The 18114-nt window shown below is 36.6% G+C and overlaps 7 non-coding genes across 7 annotated transcripts; all 7 read right to left on the bottom strand.

Annotated features, from left to right (window-relative positions):
* Nucleotides 1-969: 969 nt before the first annotated feature.
* On the bottom strand, nucleotides 970-1043 carry TRNAT-AGU (transfer RNA threonine (anticodon AGU)). Its single transcript has one exon. It is a non-coding gene; the product is annotated as a tRNA-Thr (tRNA).
* A 2853-nt stretch (nucleotides 1044-3896) lies between these two features.
* On the bottom strand, nucleotides 3897-3970 carry TRNAT-AGU (transfer RNA threonine (anticodon AGU)). The gene has a single exon. It is a non-coding gene; the product is annotated as a tRNA-Thr (tRNA).
* A 1625-nt stretch (nucleotides 3971-5595) lies between these two features.
* TRNAT-CGU (transfer RNA threonine (anticodon CGU)) lies at nucleotides 5596-5669 on the bottom strand. Its single transcript has one exon. It is a non-coding gene; the product is annotated as a tRNA-Thr (tRNA).
* Nucleotides 5670-12609: 6940 nt separating this feature from the next.
* On the bottom strand, nucleotides 12610-12683 carry TRNAT-AGU (transfer RNA threonine (anticodon AGU)). Its single transcript has one exon. It is a non-coding gene; the product is annotated as a tRNA-Thr (tRNA).
* Nucleotides 12684-13114: 431 nt separating this feature from the next.
* TRNAT-UGU (transfer RNA threonine (anticodon UGU)) lies at nucleotides 13115-13188 on the bottom strand. Its single transcript has one exon. It is a non-coding gene; the product is annotated as a tRNA-Thr (tRNA).
* Nucleotides 13189-13626: 438 nt separating this feature from the next.
* TRNAT-AGU (transfer RNA threonine (anticodon AGU)) lies at nucleotides 13627-13700 on the bottom strand. Its single transcript has one exon. It is a non-coding gene; the product is annotated as a tRNA-Thr (tRNA).
* Nucleotides 13701-15304: 1604 nt separating this feature from the next.
* On the bottom strand, nucleotides 15305-15378 carry TRNAT-CGU (transfer RNA threonine (anticodon CGU)). Its single transcript has one exon. It is a non-coding gene; the product is annotated as a tRNA-Thr (tRNA).
* Between the last annotated feature and the right edge of the window lie 2736 nt (nucleotides 15379-18114).

Genomic DNA, 18114 nt, shown 5'->3' with positions numbered 1-18114 from the left:
TGAATGTTCAGGAACAGGAAGAAGGGGAGGGCACTGGGTGTCATCAACTTAATAAATTTGGGAACCTGCTCACAGATGAGCTTGTAGGTTTTTTAAGTAGGCGAAATTCCCACCCTCCCTTCCCTCTTTTTCTTTTGTTATATCGTCTTGTGTGGCGGTTGGTGTTTACATTTTGGTCATTGTTAATATGTGGTTGGCTGGTTCGGTGCTTGAGACAACTATCTAAGGTATGGTTGTACTCGTGGTGCACATGCCTCAGGGCGGAAGTGCAGAACACTCCCTGGGCGCCTTGCTCAGGTGATACGTTGGGTGACGTGTGGTTGCTGGGCTTTGGACGCCGGCAGCCTCTACAGGTGACGTGGTTTGTTACGCCCTTACCAGCCCTATAGATATACGGTGTTATATGGTTGGCTTGTAGCCAAGAATTTGTGGTTTATAACGTTTAAGAAATATGATAATGAGTGTCACGGTTGGGGATAATACTGGGATTTTTGACCGTGGCCAAATTTATCCAAAATCGAACAATAAAGCAATTTTAATTACATACTTTGTCTATGTGTCTTATTTGGGGAATGGGGCCGAAGTTGACGATACTAAGGTCATGTTTTCGAAACAAGCGCTTTAACCAACTAAGCCACAGCGCCTTGACTTCTGTGTGTTTTTCCAGTCTTTTTAGCTGAAACTATTACATTTAAAAGAAACACATGAGAAGTGGGATGTCATGAATTAAGAATCACAGGATAATATGATTCAGATTTGCCACAAACACCTACCAAGAACTCAGATGTTATTCTCGGTATAAACAAGAGAATTAGTGTGTTTAACCAGCAAGGGATTATAGACGATGAGAAAAAATCTACTGAGATCAAGATGGTCATGATTCTTGAAGCCTTTAACTTCTTTAAGAATTAGACTGGACGCGGTCTTCAGAGACTAGGCACAAATTCAACAGTGGATGCTCTAAAACTTAGGCACTGCTGAGATTCGAACTCAGGATCTCCTGTTTACTAGACAGGTGCTTTAACCACCTAAGCCACAGTGCCTCAAAACCTGCTTGTTTTTCTAAGATTATGTAGTACCCTGCTCTTCAACATTTGACCGATATGTTAGAAAGGAGCAAATCTTACTATGGCAGTAATGATTTCAACTAGCAATGGAAAATTGGGCTGTTTTGTATTATTTTTAGCTGAAACTATTACATTTAAAAGAAACTCACATTCGAAGTGGTATGTCATGAATTAAGAATCACAGGATAAAATGATTCAGATATGCCACAAACACCTACCAAGAACTCAGTTGTTAGGCTCAGTATAAACAAGAGAATTAGTGTGTTTAACCAGCACGGGATTATATACCATGAGTAAAAACCTAATGACATCTAGATGGTCATGATTCTTTAAGGCTTTAACTTCTTTTAGAATTAGACTGGACCCAGACTTCATAGACTAGGCACAAATTGAAGAGTGGGTGATCTAAAAGCTAGACACTGCTGAGAGTCGACCTCAGGATCTCCTGTTTACAAGACAGGCGCTTTAACCCCTTAAGGACCAGGCTCTGTTTTACCTTTTGTACCATTGGGACCGAGGCTGTTTTAATACTTTTGCGGTGTTCGTGTTTAGATGTAATTTTCTCTTCACTCATTTAGTGAACCCACACAAATTATATGTTGTTTTTTTCAGGACAAGAAGGGCTTTCTTCAGATACCATTGTTTTAATCATATTATCTAATTTCCCATAAAAAAACTAATAAAATATGATGAAAAATGTAAAAAAAACCCCACATTTTCTGACTTTTACCCCAAAAATCTTTTACTCATCCAAAAAAGCTAATGAAAAACCCTACTAAATATATTCTACTATTTGTCCTGAGTTTAGAAATACCCAATGTTTTTATGTTGTTTTGCTTTTTTCTGCACGTTATGGAGCATTAAGTACAGGTAGCGTTTTGCTATTTCAAAACCATTTTTTCCAAATCTGGTAATTCTTCCCCCCATGTACCATTTCGGGTATCTTTGAAGCCGGCCAATGCAATTTACCCCATCAAATCATATATTTTTGAAAACTAGACACCCCAAGGTATTTCAAATGCTAGTATTTTAACCCTTTCCATGCATGAGATTCTACCACCAGCCTTTTCCACACTTTGTGTTAGTATTTTTTTGGTATTTTTTTTTACACAAATTGTACTTTGGGTATACATTTATAGCTCCAGGTATACGTCACTATCAAACAACACCCTAATATGTGTTCAATAACATCTCTCGAGTACAGTGATACCACCCATGCATGGGTTTGACTGCTGTTTGGGGTTAAAAGGCCACATTTGGGAAGTGCGCTTTTTTTCCCCTATTTTGGTCAGTCTGTGCCTATGCCCTATCTTTGAGCCTGGCCACTACAATTTACCTCATAAAACCATATATTTTTGAAAACTAGACACCCCAAGGTACTTAAAATGGTAGTATTTAACCCTTTCCATGCATCAGATTCTACCACCAGCCTTTGCCACACTTTGTGGTAGTATTTTTTTTTTTTTTTTTTTCACACAAATTGTACTTTGGGTATAAATTTATAGCTCCAGGTATACGTCACTATCAAACAACACCCTAATATGTGTTCAGGAACATCTCCCGAGTTCAGTCATACCCCACATGTATGGGTTTGTCTGGTGTTTGAGGTTAAAATGCCACATTTTGGAAGTGCGCTTTTTTCCCCCCCATTTCGGTCAGTCTGTGCCTATGCCCTATCTTTGAGCCCGGCCACTCCAATTTACCCCATCAAACCATTCATTTTTTTTAAATTAGACACCCCTTGGGTATTTGAAATGCTTTTATTTAAATTTTTCCACGTCAGGATTTTTGGGAAGATACAGCGCTAATTTTAGCACTTGTTCATAATAATAAACTTTATTTTTTTATTTTATTTATTTTACTCTTTTTGGACTTTTTTTTTACATTTTGCTGGAACTGGATAGTTCCTCTAAAGCATATTAATTTTTAAATGTTACCATGTTTTTTTTAAGCTTTTTCTTTTTTTCTTTTTTTTTTTTAAATTTTTTTCTTTTTTTTTAAAATATTTTACTAATCACATAGTGATTAGAAAGCTGGCCTCCATTGACTTGTATGGTTGAATGCAGTACCTGTATTCAACCAGCAAGTGGAGCCAGAGTTCTCTAGAAGGTCAGGAGACCGTCTAGCGAACTTTTTCAACTTTATTATTTTTTTTCCCGGGCCGCCGCCATCTTGCGGATGGTGAAGACTGCGTGCAGCTGTGGCTGTGACCGCTCTCCGGAGCGGTCACAGTCCATCAAGAGGTAAGTGTTTGGTGTCGCTGGATGCCTCCTGATCGAGGCATTCCAGCGACACCATTGAAGTTTAGGAGGTGATTGTTGATCGCCTCCTAAACGCTTTTAAAACGGGCGTCCGCCGCCATACAATGTATGGCGGCTGTTGACGCCCCGGGGAGGGGCCAGACATGGCCCATCATGCCGATCTCGGTGTTGCTGAATGCCTCGACATCATATGTTAGAGAAGAACAAATCTTAATATAGCAGTAACGATTTGAACTAGCAATGGAAAATTGGGCTGTTTTGCAGTCTTTTTTGCTGAAACTATTACATTTAAATGAAACTCACATGAGAAGTGGGATGTCATGAATTAAGAATCACAGGATAAGATGATTCAGATATGCCACAAACACCTACCAAGAACTCAGATGTTAGGCTCAGTATAAATAAGAGAATTAGTGTGTTTAACCAGCACGGGATTATAGACAATGAGAAAAAATCTACTGAGATTTAGATGGTCATGATTCTTGAAGCCTTTAACTTCTTTAAGAATTAGACTGGACGCAGTCTTCATAGACTAGGCACAAATTCAATAGTGGATGCTCTAAAACTTAGGCACTGCTGAGAGTCGAACTCAGGATCTCCTGTTTACTAGACAGGCGCTTTAACCATCTAAGCCACAGCGCCTTGACACCTGATTGTTTTTCTAAAATCATGAAGTACCCTGATGTCATGAATTAAGAATCACAGGATAAGATAATTTACAAATGCCACAAACACCTACCAAGAACTCAGATGTTAGGCTCAGTATAAACAAGAGAATTAGTCTGTTTAACCAGCAAGGGATTATAGACGATGAGAAAAAATCTACTGAGATCTAGATGGTCATGATTCTTGAAGCCTTTAATTTCTTTTAGAATTAGACGGGACCCAGACTTCATAAACTAGGCACAAATTAAACAGCGGATGTTCCGAAAGTCAGGCACTGCTGAGATTTAAACTCAGGATTGCATGTTTACGAAACAGGTGCTTTAAATAACTAAGCCACCTCGCCTTGACTTCTGTGTGTTTTTCCAGAACCATGGAGTACCCTGCTCTACAACATTTGACCAATTTATTAGAGAAGAACAAATCTTACTATGTCAGTAATGATTTGAACTAGCAATGGAAAATTGGGCTGTTTTGCAGTCTTTTTAGCTGAAACTATTACATTTAAAAGAAACTCACATGAAAAGTGGGATGTCATGAATTAAGAATCACAGGATAAGATGATTCAGATATGCCACAAACACCTACCAAGAACTCAGATGTTAGGCTCAGTATAAACAAGAGAATTAGTGTGTTTAACCAGCAAGGGATTATAGACGATGAGAAAAAATCAACTGAGATTTAGATGGTCATGATTCTTGAAGCCTTTAACTTTTTTAAGAGTTAGACTGGACACAGTCTTCATAGACTAGGCACAAATTAAACAGTGGATGTTCTAGAACTTAAGCACTGCTGAGAGTCAAAGTCAAGATCTCATGTTTATTAGACAGGCGCTTTAACCATGTAAGGCACAGCTCCTCAACACCTGCTTGTTTTTCTAAAATCATGGAGTATCCTGCTCTTCAACATTTGACCGATATGTTAGAAAGGAGCAAATCTTACTATAGCAGTAACGATTTGAACTAGCAATGGAAAATTGGCCTGTTTTTTTGTATTTTTAGCTGAAACTATTACATTTAAAAGGAACTCACATTCGACGTGGGATGTCATGAATTAAGAATCACAGGATAAGATGATTCAGATATGCCACAAACACCTACCAAGAACTCAGATGTTAGGCTCAGTATAAACAAGAGAATTAGTGTGTTTAACCAGCACGGGATTATAGACGATCAGTAAAAACCTGATCAGTAAAAACCTGATCAGTAAAAACCTGGTCATGATTGTTTAAACCTTTAACTTCTTTAAGAATTAGACTGAACCTGGAGTTCACAGACTAGGCACAAATTAAACAGTGGATGTTCTAAAAGTCAGGCGTTGCTGAGACTTGATCTCAGGATCTCTTGTTTACAAAACCGGCGATTTAACCAACTAAGCCACAGCGCTTTCACATCTGATTATTTTTCCAGAACCTTGGAGTTCCCTGCTCTACAACATTTGACCGAAATGTAAGTATAGCAGTAATGATTCAAACTAGCAATGGGAACAAAATAACTGACATCTAGATGGTCATGATTGCTTAAGCCTTTAATTTCTTTTAGAATTAGACAGGACCCGGACTTAATAGACTAGGCACAAATTAAACAGCGGACGTTCTGAAGGTCAGGCACTGCTGAGATTTGAACTCAGGATCTCCTGTTTACGAAACAGGCGCTTTAACCATCTAAGCCACAGAGCCTTGTTGACTGTTTTGGTTTTCAAAACCATTGTCTACCCTGCTCTTCAACATTTGACCGATATGTTAGTATAGCAGTAATGATTCAAACTAGCAATGGGAACAAAATTACTGACATCTAGATGGTCATGATTGTTTAAGCCTTTTACTTCTTTAAGAATTAGACTGTACCTGGACTTAATTGACTAGGCACAAATTAAACAGTGGATGCTCTAAAATGCAGGTATTGCTGAGAGTCGAACTCAGGATCTCCGGATTACAAGACAGGCGCTTTAAGCATTAAAGCCACAGCGCCTTGTTCACTGATTTGGTTTTCAAAACCATGGTCTACCCTGCTCTTCAACATTTGACCAATTTGTTAGAGAAGAACAAATCTTACTATAGCAGTAATGATTTGAACTAGCAATGGAAAATTGGGCTGTTTTGCAGTCTTTTTTGCTGAAACTATTAAATTTAAAAGAACCTCACATGAGAAGTGGGATGTCATGAATTAAGAATCACAGGATAAAATAATTCACAAACGCCACAAACACCTACCAAAAACTCAGATGTTAGGCTCAGTATAAACAAGAGAATTAGTGTGTTTAACCATCATGGGATTATAGACGATGAGTCATAATCCCATGGTCATGATTGTTTAAATCTTTAACTTCCTTAAGAATTAGACTGAACCCAGAGTTCATAGACTAGGCACAAATTCAACAGTGGATGCTCTAAAATTTAGGCACCACTGAGATGCGAACTCTGAATCTTTAGTTTACTAGACAGGCGCTTTAACCATCAAAGCCACAGCACCTTGACGCTTGCTTTGTCTTCTAAAACCATGGAGTACCCTGCTCTTCAACATTTGACCTAAATGTTAGAAAGGAGCAAATCTTACTATGGCAGTAATGATTTGAAATAGCAATGGAAAATTGGGCTGTTTTGTATTATTTTTAGCTGAAACTATTACATTTAAAAAAAACTCACATTCGAAGTTTATTGATACCCTTATATTGCCAATCTTTAAAATCAATATTTTATAACTTTGAATTATAGTTAGTGGACAGTGAAATTTTATCTCTACTATTGTATCTGTGACTTAATTTTTTCCTTACATTTAGCAGATTATTGATTATCGGGTTCACCTCGTGCTTAAGCCATTTATGGTATTTTGAGGGATGAAGCCAGAGAAAAAGTTCTGGGTCCAATTTTCTTTCGTTTTCTTTTTCCATGAGATACCAAGATTTAGTTTTTTTTTAGGTATTAACCAATTACTCATGTGTATTAGCATATTTGAATTGTGATATTTTTCAATATCAACTGCGCCAAGGTTACCTTCCTTTAATTTCCTACATATTAAATTTCTCGCAAGTCTGGGTTTTTTATTTCTCCATATCAACTGGTCTAAAGCTATTTGTAATTCTATCTGATAGAGCCATTGGAATTGACCTGAACAAGTATAACTAGATGGAGAGAATCTAAGATTTAATTGTATTAATACGGCCCCACCATGATATGTGACTGTGTTTCCAGTCTAGAAAATATTTTTTTGTTTTTTTCAATAAGGCTTGATAATTTATTTCCAATATTTGTTCTACCTTCATTGATATAAGAATTCCCAGGTATTCAATCTTCTCACTGTTCCATATCAAAGCATGTTTTTCTGCATTTTTTCCTTTTAATATTTTATTTACATTAAAGGTGATAGTACCAGATTTAGAAATATTTACTTTATAATTAGAAAGATCTCCATGTCTCTCTATTTCCATAATTATGTATTCTATAGATACGCTTGGATCTGAGAGCATGAGTATGATATCGTCTGCATAACGGTTCATTTTGACTTCTCCCAAAGAACAGAATGAATCTTTAATTTGATTATTGAATCTTATAAATTGTGCTAAGGGCTCCAAAGAAAGAACATATAATAAAGGGAATAATGGGCATCCCTGTCTAGTTCCATTTTTTATTTTAAACCATTCTGATGTTATTCCCATGCCAGTAATCCTTGCAGTAATCCTTGCAGGGTCATATACCACTTCATACCATACCACTTCATATCTGAAGTAAAATGTTTGGGGGGAAAAAAAGAAAATTACTAAACAAAGTTTGACTAAGGCCGGTAATAGTGCTTGGAAAGAGCTGAAATACCAGCATTTGAAATACGTTGGGGTGTCTAATTTTCAAACATATATGATTTGATGGGAATAAGTAGCACAAGATGGGAGTATGACCAGATTTGAAAAATGACTTTGAAATAGCAATATGTTACTTCTAATAATTGCCCTATAATGTGCAAAAAAAGGAAAAATAATAAAAATATTGGGTATTTCTTAACTCAGGACAAATATTATAATCTATTTAGGCAGGTTTTTTATTAGCTATTGTAGATGGGTGAAATATTTTTCAAGTAGAAGTCAGACAAGGTCATTTTTTTTCTATAGTTTTCACATTTTTTATAGAAAATCATAAAGTATGATCAAAATAATGGTATCTATAGAAAGCCCTTCTTTGTTTGAAATATAAAACAACTTATATACAATGTGTGTGGGTACAGTAAATAAGAAGAAAATTACAGATAAACATGAGCAAGGCAGAAATAAAATCAGCAATTGTCACAAAGGGGTTAAACAGTTCTATATAGCTTCTCTTTTAAGACACCATTCATGATCCAGGAGCACAGATCCTTAGGTTATTAAACATAGTGAATTAAAAGGAAACCAAGCCTAGGAGAAAACAGAAGCTGGAGAGCCTTGTTAGGGTCAGAATGTTAGTTCCACACAGTTTGACCTGGATGAACTTCAGGGACTTGTTTTCATTCAAACGACATGTGGGGGTGTTCTCAAAAGGAGAGGTCCCTGACAATTGTTGGACTCGCCTTTCATTATAGAATTATTATTTTTTTAATTCCCCATAATAAGGACTATCAAAGAGGTGCAGTAGTAGCAGTAAGGCACTGGGTCTGGGCAGACAAACACTCACACAACTTGTTGGATTCGTCAACCACAGCCATAAACATCCCATGCTTTTTTTTGCTACTTCTACTAATCAGTCATTGATACGTACTCTCCTATACACAGTCCTTTCCACTGTACCTCATCAACAAGCGTCAAAACGGCTTGTAATGGTACCAGAACAGCTTGTAATAGCGTAGGCGAATGGACGAATAAGGATGATGAAACATGAACAGGGAATTTTCATTAAAAGTAAAGTTTATATGAAAATGTATGCACACGTCTACTGAAATAAAATGTTTAAAATAAATTGTCTAATGCACCATTTGTGTTTTGTGCAATTTAGGTCTTTAATACTAGGTGTTATTGTTGCACATAAAAAATAGCAGGTTCTGTTGGTGTTATCAGAAATACATTGATTCAGTAGAGTGTCTCATTTTGTGGAGCTGACTTTCACGTGAGACACAGATTTAGATGTTGAACGATCAATAGGGAACAAAGGCAGTTGGTTGGGCCTTTGCATTCTGAAGCTTCCAAACAAGCTCTTCGTTCGTCATGCTCAGTTGTTTCTTTTCCCTGATCTCTTTCTCTATGTTCTCACGCAGATGGGTGTTTTCAGCAGATAATTGCCTAAAATCTGTATCAAATAAACATTAAACAACTTTTTTTTGTAATAAAAGACTATTACACGTTGTTTTATCATTGATATGATGTCTGTGATGCGTTACCGGAATATCCCCTTTGTGTGCACAGAACTATGCATAGGGCACGTGCTCACGCATTTAGACTGGAAGAAGGGAGATTTAGTCTAAGGCGAAGGAAAGAGTTTTGTACAGTAAGAACAATAAGGATGTGGAATTCTCTGCCTGCAGAGGTAGTTTTATCAGAGTCTGTACAGACTATACAACAATTGGATAAATACTTGCAAAAACATAATATTCAGGGTGGTCATTTTTATGGGAAAATTGCTTCTTGATCCAAGGAAAGATCTGACTGCCATTTTGGTTGTCAAGAAAGGTTTCTTCCCCTTAGTTTGTTGCAAAACTGGAAAGAGCTACAAACTTGATCATTTTTGATACTTCAGCCTCTTTATTGCCCTACTGTACAATCAGCTCTTTGCACTGGCTGCACCCCTTATTATTCCACCCCTGCATAATTTTCTATTTCACTTACCGTGTCACTTCGGTGTTTCTATCAATCTGTGCACTCAGGTCTTCATTTTTCTGCTGAAGAGTTTGGACCTTTTTCTCCAGAATGAAGTTTGTCTCAGCCTATAGTAGAAAACATATTTAAAGATGTCTTATATGTACATCATTTACAATCATCTCAATGTGGTTTTAGCTGTTCCAATTATCATCACAACAAATTGTCATTTCTATGAATGCAACAACACAAGCTTTCAATGCGCAATGTGAGATTCAATAAGGTGATGTTAGCAGCCACATTGCCAGCAAATAACTTGAAAAAGCCTTGACGCATCATTACCATGCAACAACATTAAGAGTGACACATGATGTACATCATGACTGTATCCACCAATGACATCATTGCCATATTTTTATCTTAATGATGCAAACTAAACTTGTTCACTATTTCTTTGGGGGGGGCATAATTGTGATGGCACAATATAAAAGTATGTGCTAACACTGGTATGTATAAAAAGAAACCCACCAGCATTTCCAATTCCATGATTCGTTTCTCCTTCTTCCGAATCAATTCATTCTTCAGGTCAAGCACTGCCTTCATACTGTTTAGATCTTGTTCCAAGTACTGATAAGGTGCTAACGCAACCTGTCGCAAAAGAAACAGTAGGATTCACGCTTATTGTATAACAAAACTGGCCATAAGGTACATATACAAACAAAAAGTAGTTGTTTTTGGAATAAATGGAGAGAAGAGATCTGTGAGGAGCAGGGTAATCATTAACTAATCAAATTTCGGTCCTGTTCTGGCCAATTTCCTCACCCTTCCTTAAAACGGCTGCCTGAACCCATCAACAACAATCAGCTACCTAACAAATGGGTAGAGATAAATTGATGGGGAGTAAGATTAATAAAGATGATTAACATGCATACTTAACTGTAGAAAAGAAAGCACTGTCACTGAAACTAACACAAGGCAAGGGGATGGGGAGTAAGGAAACTTTGGAAATGCATTAAAAGGAGTGCTGATTAATCCTTCCATGCATTTGCATTGATAAAAAGGTGTCCCTCAGCTATCATATGCGCTATAGGGATTATGATGACATCAACTGAGGACATTTTTAGAAAATATATTTTTGAGGGTTATATTAAAGAAATGAATCAAAAGCAAACATATACATGAGATTCCGTGAAATACCTGAAGCTGCTCTTTAGTGCTCTTCTTTAAAGAGTCTTCCAGCCATGTTATTTTGTCTTTAAGTGAACGAGTTTGCAATGTTAGTGTGTCCACCTGGTCCTTAAAAATAAGCAAACAATCATATATTTTTAAAAACTAGACACCCCAAGGTATTTGAAATGCTGGTATTTTAACCCTTTCCATGCACTGATTTTACCACCAGCCTTTGTGAAACCTTATGGTAGTAAAAAAAAAATTTATTTTTTTCACACACGTTGTACTTCAGATATAACTATATCGCTCCTGTTATATATCCGTGTCGAACAACACCCCAATATGTGTTCAGTAACATTTCCTGAGCGCAGTGATACCCCCCAAGCATGGGTTTGTTTAGTTATTTGGGAGGTAAAAGGCCACCTTTGTGAGCTGTGTATTTTTTTGCCATTTAGACATCTGATCCTACTGCCCCCATGTCCCATATTTGGGACATCTTTGAACCCAGCCAATTCAATTTACCCCCTTAAATCATACATTTTTTAACCTCTTAACGACAATCCACGTACATGTACGGGGTTGCCGTGCAACGAGATAACGACAATATATAAAATCTGTGGGAGCACGAAATGAGAAAGAAGAAAATCACAGCTAAACAGTAACACAGAAAAACGATAAAAGAGCCATTGTCCCGCAATATACTATGAGTAATAACCCCTATTGTCCTTAAGGGGTTAATACTAGACACCCTATGGGCATTTGTAATGCCAATATTTTAACTCTTTCCATGCTGGAATTTTTGTGAAGATAAAGAATTGTAGGACTTGCTTAGGTGATTTTTACATGTTACCATGTTTTTTTTACATTTTTTTAACATTTTTGAACAATAATTTTGTAAAAAATGTTTTACATTTTTTTTAAAAAATGTGTTTTTTTTTTACTCATCACAGATTAGTGAGCTGGGCTCCATTGACCTTGCATGGTTTGATGCAGTAGCTGAAGGAGAAGCTTGAGAGTTCTCAAGAGGGTCTGTAAACTCATTCAGTTTTCTATTGCTCATGCCATCCTGTGAATGACAGCAATGTCATTTACAGGATGGCACTTGTGGTTGCTCTTCAGAGCAATCATAAGGCTATCGGGGTAGGGGGGTAGTGTTACTGACATGCCTCGATATCGAGTCATGTCAGCAACACAGTTTATGCTTAAGGATCTCCTGTTTACTAGACAGGCGCTTTAACCATCTAAGCCAGCGCGCCTTGATGGCTGCTTTAGTTTTCAAAACCATGGTCTACCCTGCTCTTCAACATTTGACCAATTTGTTAGAGAAGAACAAATCTTACTATAGCAGTAATGATTTGAACTAGCAATGGAAAATTGGGCTGTTTTGCAGTCTTTTTAGCTGAAACTATTAAATTTAAAAGAAACTCGCATGAGAAGTGGGATGTCATGAATTAAGAATCACAGGATAAGATAATTCACAAATGCCACAAACACCTACCAAGAACTCAGATGTTAGGCTCAGTATAAACAAGAGAATTAGTGTGTTTAACCAGAAAGGGATTATAGACGATGAGAAAAAATCTACTGAGATCTAAATGGTCATGATTCTTGAAGCCTTTAACCTCTTTAAGAATTAGACTGGACGCGGTCTTCAGAGACTAGGCACAAATTCAACAGTGGATGCTCTAAAACTTAGGCACTGCTGAGAGTTGAACTCAGGATTTCCTGTCTACTAGACAGGCGCTTTAACCATCTAAGCCACAGCGCCTCAACAACAGGTTGTTATTCTAAAATTATGGAGTACCCTGCTCTTTAACATTTGACCGATATGTTAGAAAGGAGCAAATCTTTCTATGGCAGTAATGATTTCAACTAGCAATGGAAAATTGGGCTGTTTTGTATTATTTTTAGCTGAAACTATTACATTTAAAAGAAACACATTCGACGTGGGATGTCATGAATTAAGAATCACAGGATAAGATGATTCAGATATGCCACAAACACCTACCAAGAACTCAGTTGTTCAGTATAAACAAGAGAATTAGTGTGTTTAACCAGCACGGGATTATAGACCATGAGTAAAAACCTACTAATATCTAGATGGTCATGATTCTTTAAACCTTTAACTTCTTTTAGAATTAGACTGGACCCAAACTTCATAGACTATGTACAAATTGAAGAGTGGGTGCTCTAAACGCTAGGCACTGTTGAGAGTCGAACCCAGGATCTCCTGTTTACAAGACAGGCGCTTTAACCATCTAAGCCACAGCGCCTTGTTGGCTATTTAGTTTTTCAAAACCATGGTCTACCCTGCTCTTCAACATTTGACCAATTTGTTAGAGAAGAACAAATCTTACTATAGCAGTAATGATTTGAACTAGCAATGGAAAATTGGGCTGTTTTGCAGTCTTTTTTGCTGAAACTATTAAATTTAAAAGAACCTCACATGAGAAGTGGGATGTCATGAATTAAGAATCACAGGATAAGATGATTCAGATATGCCACAAACACCTACCAAGAACTCAGATGTTAGGCTCAGTATAAATAAGAGAATTAGTGTGTTTAACCAGCACGGGATTATAGACAATGAGAAAAAATCTACTGAGATTTAGATGGTCATGATTCTTGAAGCCTTTAACTTCTTTAAGAATTAGACTGGACGCAGTCTTCATAGACTAGGCACAAATTTAATAGTGGATGCTCTAAAACTTAGGCACTGCTGAGAGTCGAACTCCGGATCTCCTGTTTACTAGACAGGCGCTTTAACCATCTAAGCCACAGCGCCTTGACACCTGCTTGTTTTTCTAAAATCATGAAGTACCCTGATGTCATGAATTAAGAATCACAGGATAAGATAATTTACAAATGCCACAAACACCTACCAAGAACTCAGATGTTAGGCTCAGTATAAACAAGAGAATTAGTCTGTTTAACCAGCAAGGGATTATAGACGATGAGAAAAAATCTACTGAGATCTAGATGGTCATGATTCTTGAAGCCTTTAATTTCTTTTAGAATTAGACGGGACCCAGACTTCATAAACTAGGCACAAATTAAACAGCGGATGTTCCGAAAGTCAGGCACTGCTGAGATTTAAACTCAGGATTGCATGTTTACGAAACAGGTGCTTTAAATAACTAAGCCACCTCGCCTTGACTTCTGTGTGTTTTTCCAGAACCATGGAGTACCCTGCTCTACAACATTTGACCAATTTATTAGAGAAGAACAAATCTTACTATGTCAGTAATGATTTGAACTAGCAATGGAAAATTGGGCTGTTTTGCAGTCTTTTTAGCTGAAACTATTACATTTAAAAGAAACTCACATGAAAAGTGGGATGTCATGAATTAAGAATCACAGGATAAGATGATTCAGATATGCCACAAACACCTACCAAGAACTCAGATGTTAGGCTCAGTATAAACAAGAGAATTAGTGTGTTTAACCAGCAAGGGATTATAGACGATGAGAAAAAATCAACTGAGATTTAGATGGTCATGATTCTTGAAGCCTTTAACTTTTTTAAGAGTTAGACTGGACACAGTCTTCATAGACTAGGCACAAATTAAACAGTGGATGTTCTAGAACTTAAGCACTGCTGAGAGTCAAAGTCAAGATCTCATGTTTATTAGACAGGCGCTTTAACCATGTAAGGCACAGCTCCTCAACACCTGCTTGTTTTTCTAAAATCATGGAGTATCCTGCTCTTCAACATTTGACCGATATGTTAGAAAGGAGCAAATCTTACTATAGCAGTAACGATTTGAACTAGCAATGGAAAATTGGCCTGTTTTTTTGTATTTTTAGCTGAAACTATTACATTTAAAAGGAACTCACATTCGACGTGGGATGTCATGAATTAAGAATCACAGGATAAGATGATTCAGATATGCCACAAACACCTACCAAGAACTCAGATGTTAGGCTCAGTATAAACAAGAGAATTAGTGTGTTTAACCAGCACGGGATTATAGACGATCAGTAAAAACCTGATCAGTAAAAACCTGGTCATGATTGTTTAAACCTTTAACTTCTTTAAGAATTAGACTGAACCTGGAGTTCACAGACTAGGCACAAATTAAACAGTGGATGTTCTAGAAGTCAGGCGTTGCTGAGACTTGATCTCAGGATCTCTTGTTTACAAAACCGGCGATTTAACCAACTAAGCCACAGCGCCTTCACATCTGATTATTTTTCCAGAACCTTGGAGTTCCCTGCTCTACAACATTTGACCGAAATGTAAGTATAGCAGTAATGATTCAAACTAGCAACAAAATAACTGACATCTAGATGGTCATGATTGCTTAAGCCTTTAATTTCTTTTAGAATTAGACAGGACCCGGACTTAATAGACTAGGCACAAATTAAACAGCGGACGTTCTGAAGGTCAGGCACTGCTGAGATTTGAACTCAGGATCTCCTGTTTACGAAACAGGCGCTTTAACCATCTAAGCCACAGAGCCTTGTTGACTGTTTTGGTTTTCAAAACCATTGTCTACCCTGCTCTTCAACATTTGACCGATATGTTAGTATAGCAGTAATGATTCAAACTAGCAATGGGAACAAAATTACTGACATCTAGATGGTCATGATTGTTTAAGCCTTTTACTTCTTTAAGAATTAGACTGTACCTGGACTTCATCGACTAGGCACAAATTAAACAGTGGATGCTCTAAAATGCAGGTATTGCTGAGAGTCGAACTCAGGATCTCCGGATTACAAGACAGGCGCTTTAAGCATTAAAGCCACAGCGCCTTGTTCACTGATTTGGTTTTCAAAACCATGGTCTACCCTGCTCTTCAACATTTGACCAATTTGTTAGAGAAGAACAAATCTTACTATAGCAGTAATGATTTGAACTAGCAATGGAAAATTGGGCTGTTTTGCAGTCTTTTTTGCTGAAACTATTACATTTAAATGAAACTCACATGAGAAGTGGGATGTCATGAATTAATTCACAAACGCCACAAACACCTACCAAAAACTCAGATGTTAGGCTCAGTATAAACAAGAGAATTAGTGTGTTTAACCATCATGGGATTATAGACGATGAGTCATAATCCCATGGTCATGATTGTTTAAATCTTTAACTTCTTTAAGAATTAGACTGAACCCAGAGTTCATAGACTAGGCACAAATTCAACAGTGGATGCTCTAAAATTTAGGCACCACTGAGATGCGAACTCTGAATCTTTAGTTTACTAGACAGGCGCTTTAACCATCAAAGCCACAGCACCTTGACGCTTGCTTTGTCTTCTAAAACCATGGAGTACCCTGCTCTTCAACATTTGACCTAAATGTTAGAAAGGAGCAAATCTTACTATGGCAGTAATGATTTGAAATAGCAATGGAAAATTGGGCTGTTTTGTATTATTTTTAGCTGAAACTATTACATTTAAAAAAAACTCACATTCGAAGTTTATTGATACCCTTATATTGCCAATCTTTAAAATCAATATTTTATAACTTTGAATTATAGTTAGTGGACAGTGAAATTTTATCTCTACTATTGTATCTGTGACTTAATTTTTTCCTTACATTTAGCAGATTATTGATTATCGGGTTCACCTCGTGCTTAAGCCATTTATGGTATTTTGAGGGATGAAGCCAGAGAAAAAGTTCTGGGTCCAATTTTCTTTCGTTTTCTTTTTCCATGAGATACCAAGATTTAGTTTTTTTTTAGGTATTAACCAATTACTCATGTGTATTAGCATATTTGAATTGTGATATTTTTCAATATCAACTGCGCCAAGGTTACCTTCCTTTAATTTCCTACATATTAAATTTCTCGCAAGTCTGGGTTTTTTATTTCTCCATATCAACTGGTCTAAAGCTATTTGTAATTCTATCTGATAGAGCCATTGGAATTGACCTGAACAAGTATAACTAGATGGAGAGAATCTAAGATTTAATTGTATTAATACGGCCCCACCATGATATGTGACTGTGTTTCCAGTCTAGAAAATATTTTTTTGTTTTTTTCAATAAGGCTTGATAATTTATTTCCAATATTTGTTCTACCTTCATTGATATAAGAATTCCCAGGTATTCAATCTTCTCACTGTTCCATATCAAAGCATGTTTTTCTGCATTTTTTCCTTTTAATATTTTATTTACATTAAAGGTGATAGTACCAGATTTAGAAATATTTACTTTATAATTAGAAAGATCTCCATGTCTCTCTATTTCCATAATTATGTATTCTATAGATACGCTTGGATCTGAGAGCATGAGTATGATATCGTCTGCATAACGGTTCATTTTGACTTCTCCCAAAGAACAGAATGAATCTTTAATTTGATTATTGAATCTTATAAATTGTGCTAAGGGCTCCAAAGAAAGAACATATAATAAAGGGAATAATGGGCATCCCTGTCTAGTTCCATTTTTTATTTTAAACCATTCTGATGTTATTCCCATGCCAGTAATCCTTGCAGTAATCCTTGCAGGGTCATATACCACTTCATACCATACCACTTCATATCTGAAGTAAAATGTTTGGGGGGAAAAAAAGAAAATTACTAAACAAAGTTTGACTAAGGCCGGTAATAGTGCTTGGAAAGAGCTGAAATACCAGCATTTGAAATACGTTGGGGTGTCTAATTTTCAAACATATATGATTTGATGGGAATAAGTAGCACAAGATGGGAGTATGACCAGATTTGAAAAATGACTTTGAAATAGCAATATGTTACTTCTAATAATTGCCCTATAATGTGCAAAAAAAGGAAAAATAATAAAAATATTGGGTATTTCTTAACTCAGGACAAATATTATAATCTATTTAGGCAGGTTTTTTATTAGCTATTGTAGATGGGTGAAATATTTTTCAAGTAGAAGTCAGACAAGGTCATTTTTTTTCTATAGTTTTCACATTTTTTATAGAAAATCATAAAGTATGATCAAAATAATGGTATCTATAGAAAGCCCTTCTTTGTTTGAAATATAAAACAACTTATATACAATGTGTGTGGGTACAGTAAATAAGAAGAAAATTACAGATAAACATGAGCAAGGCAGAAATAAAATCAGCAATTGTCACAAAGGGGTTAAACAGTTCTATATAGCTTCTCTTTTAAGACACCATTCATGATCCAGGAGCACAGATCCTTAGGTTATTAAACATAGTGAATTAAAAGGAAACCAAGCCTAGGAGAAAACAGAAGCTGGAGAGCCTTGTTAGGGTCAGAATGTTAGTT

The sequence above is a fragment of the Sceloporus occidentalis genome, unplaced genomic scaffold (genome assembly GCF_023333645.1).
Source record: "Sceloporus occidentalis isolate IW3139 unplaced genomic scaffold, rSceOcc1.0.p SCAF_49, whole genome shotgun sequence".
Taxonomy (NCBI): Eukaryota; Metazoa; Chordata; class Lepidosauria; order Squamata; family Phrynosomatidae; genus Sceloporus; species Sceloporus occidentalis.
The sequence above is the reverse complement of the archived record's forward strand: the minus strand, read 5'-3'. Positions and strand labels throughout refer to the sequence as shown.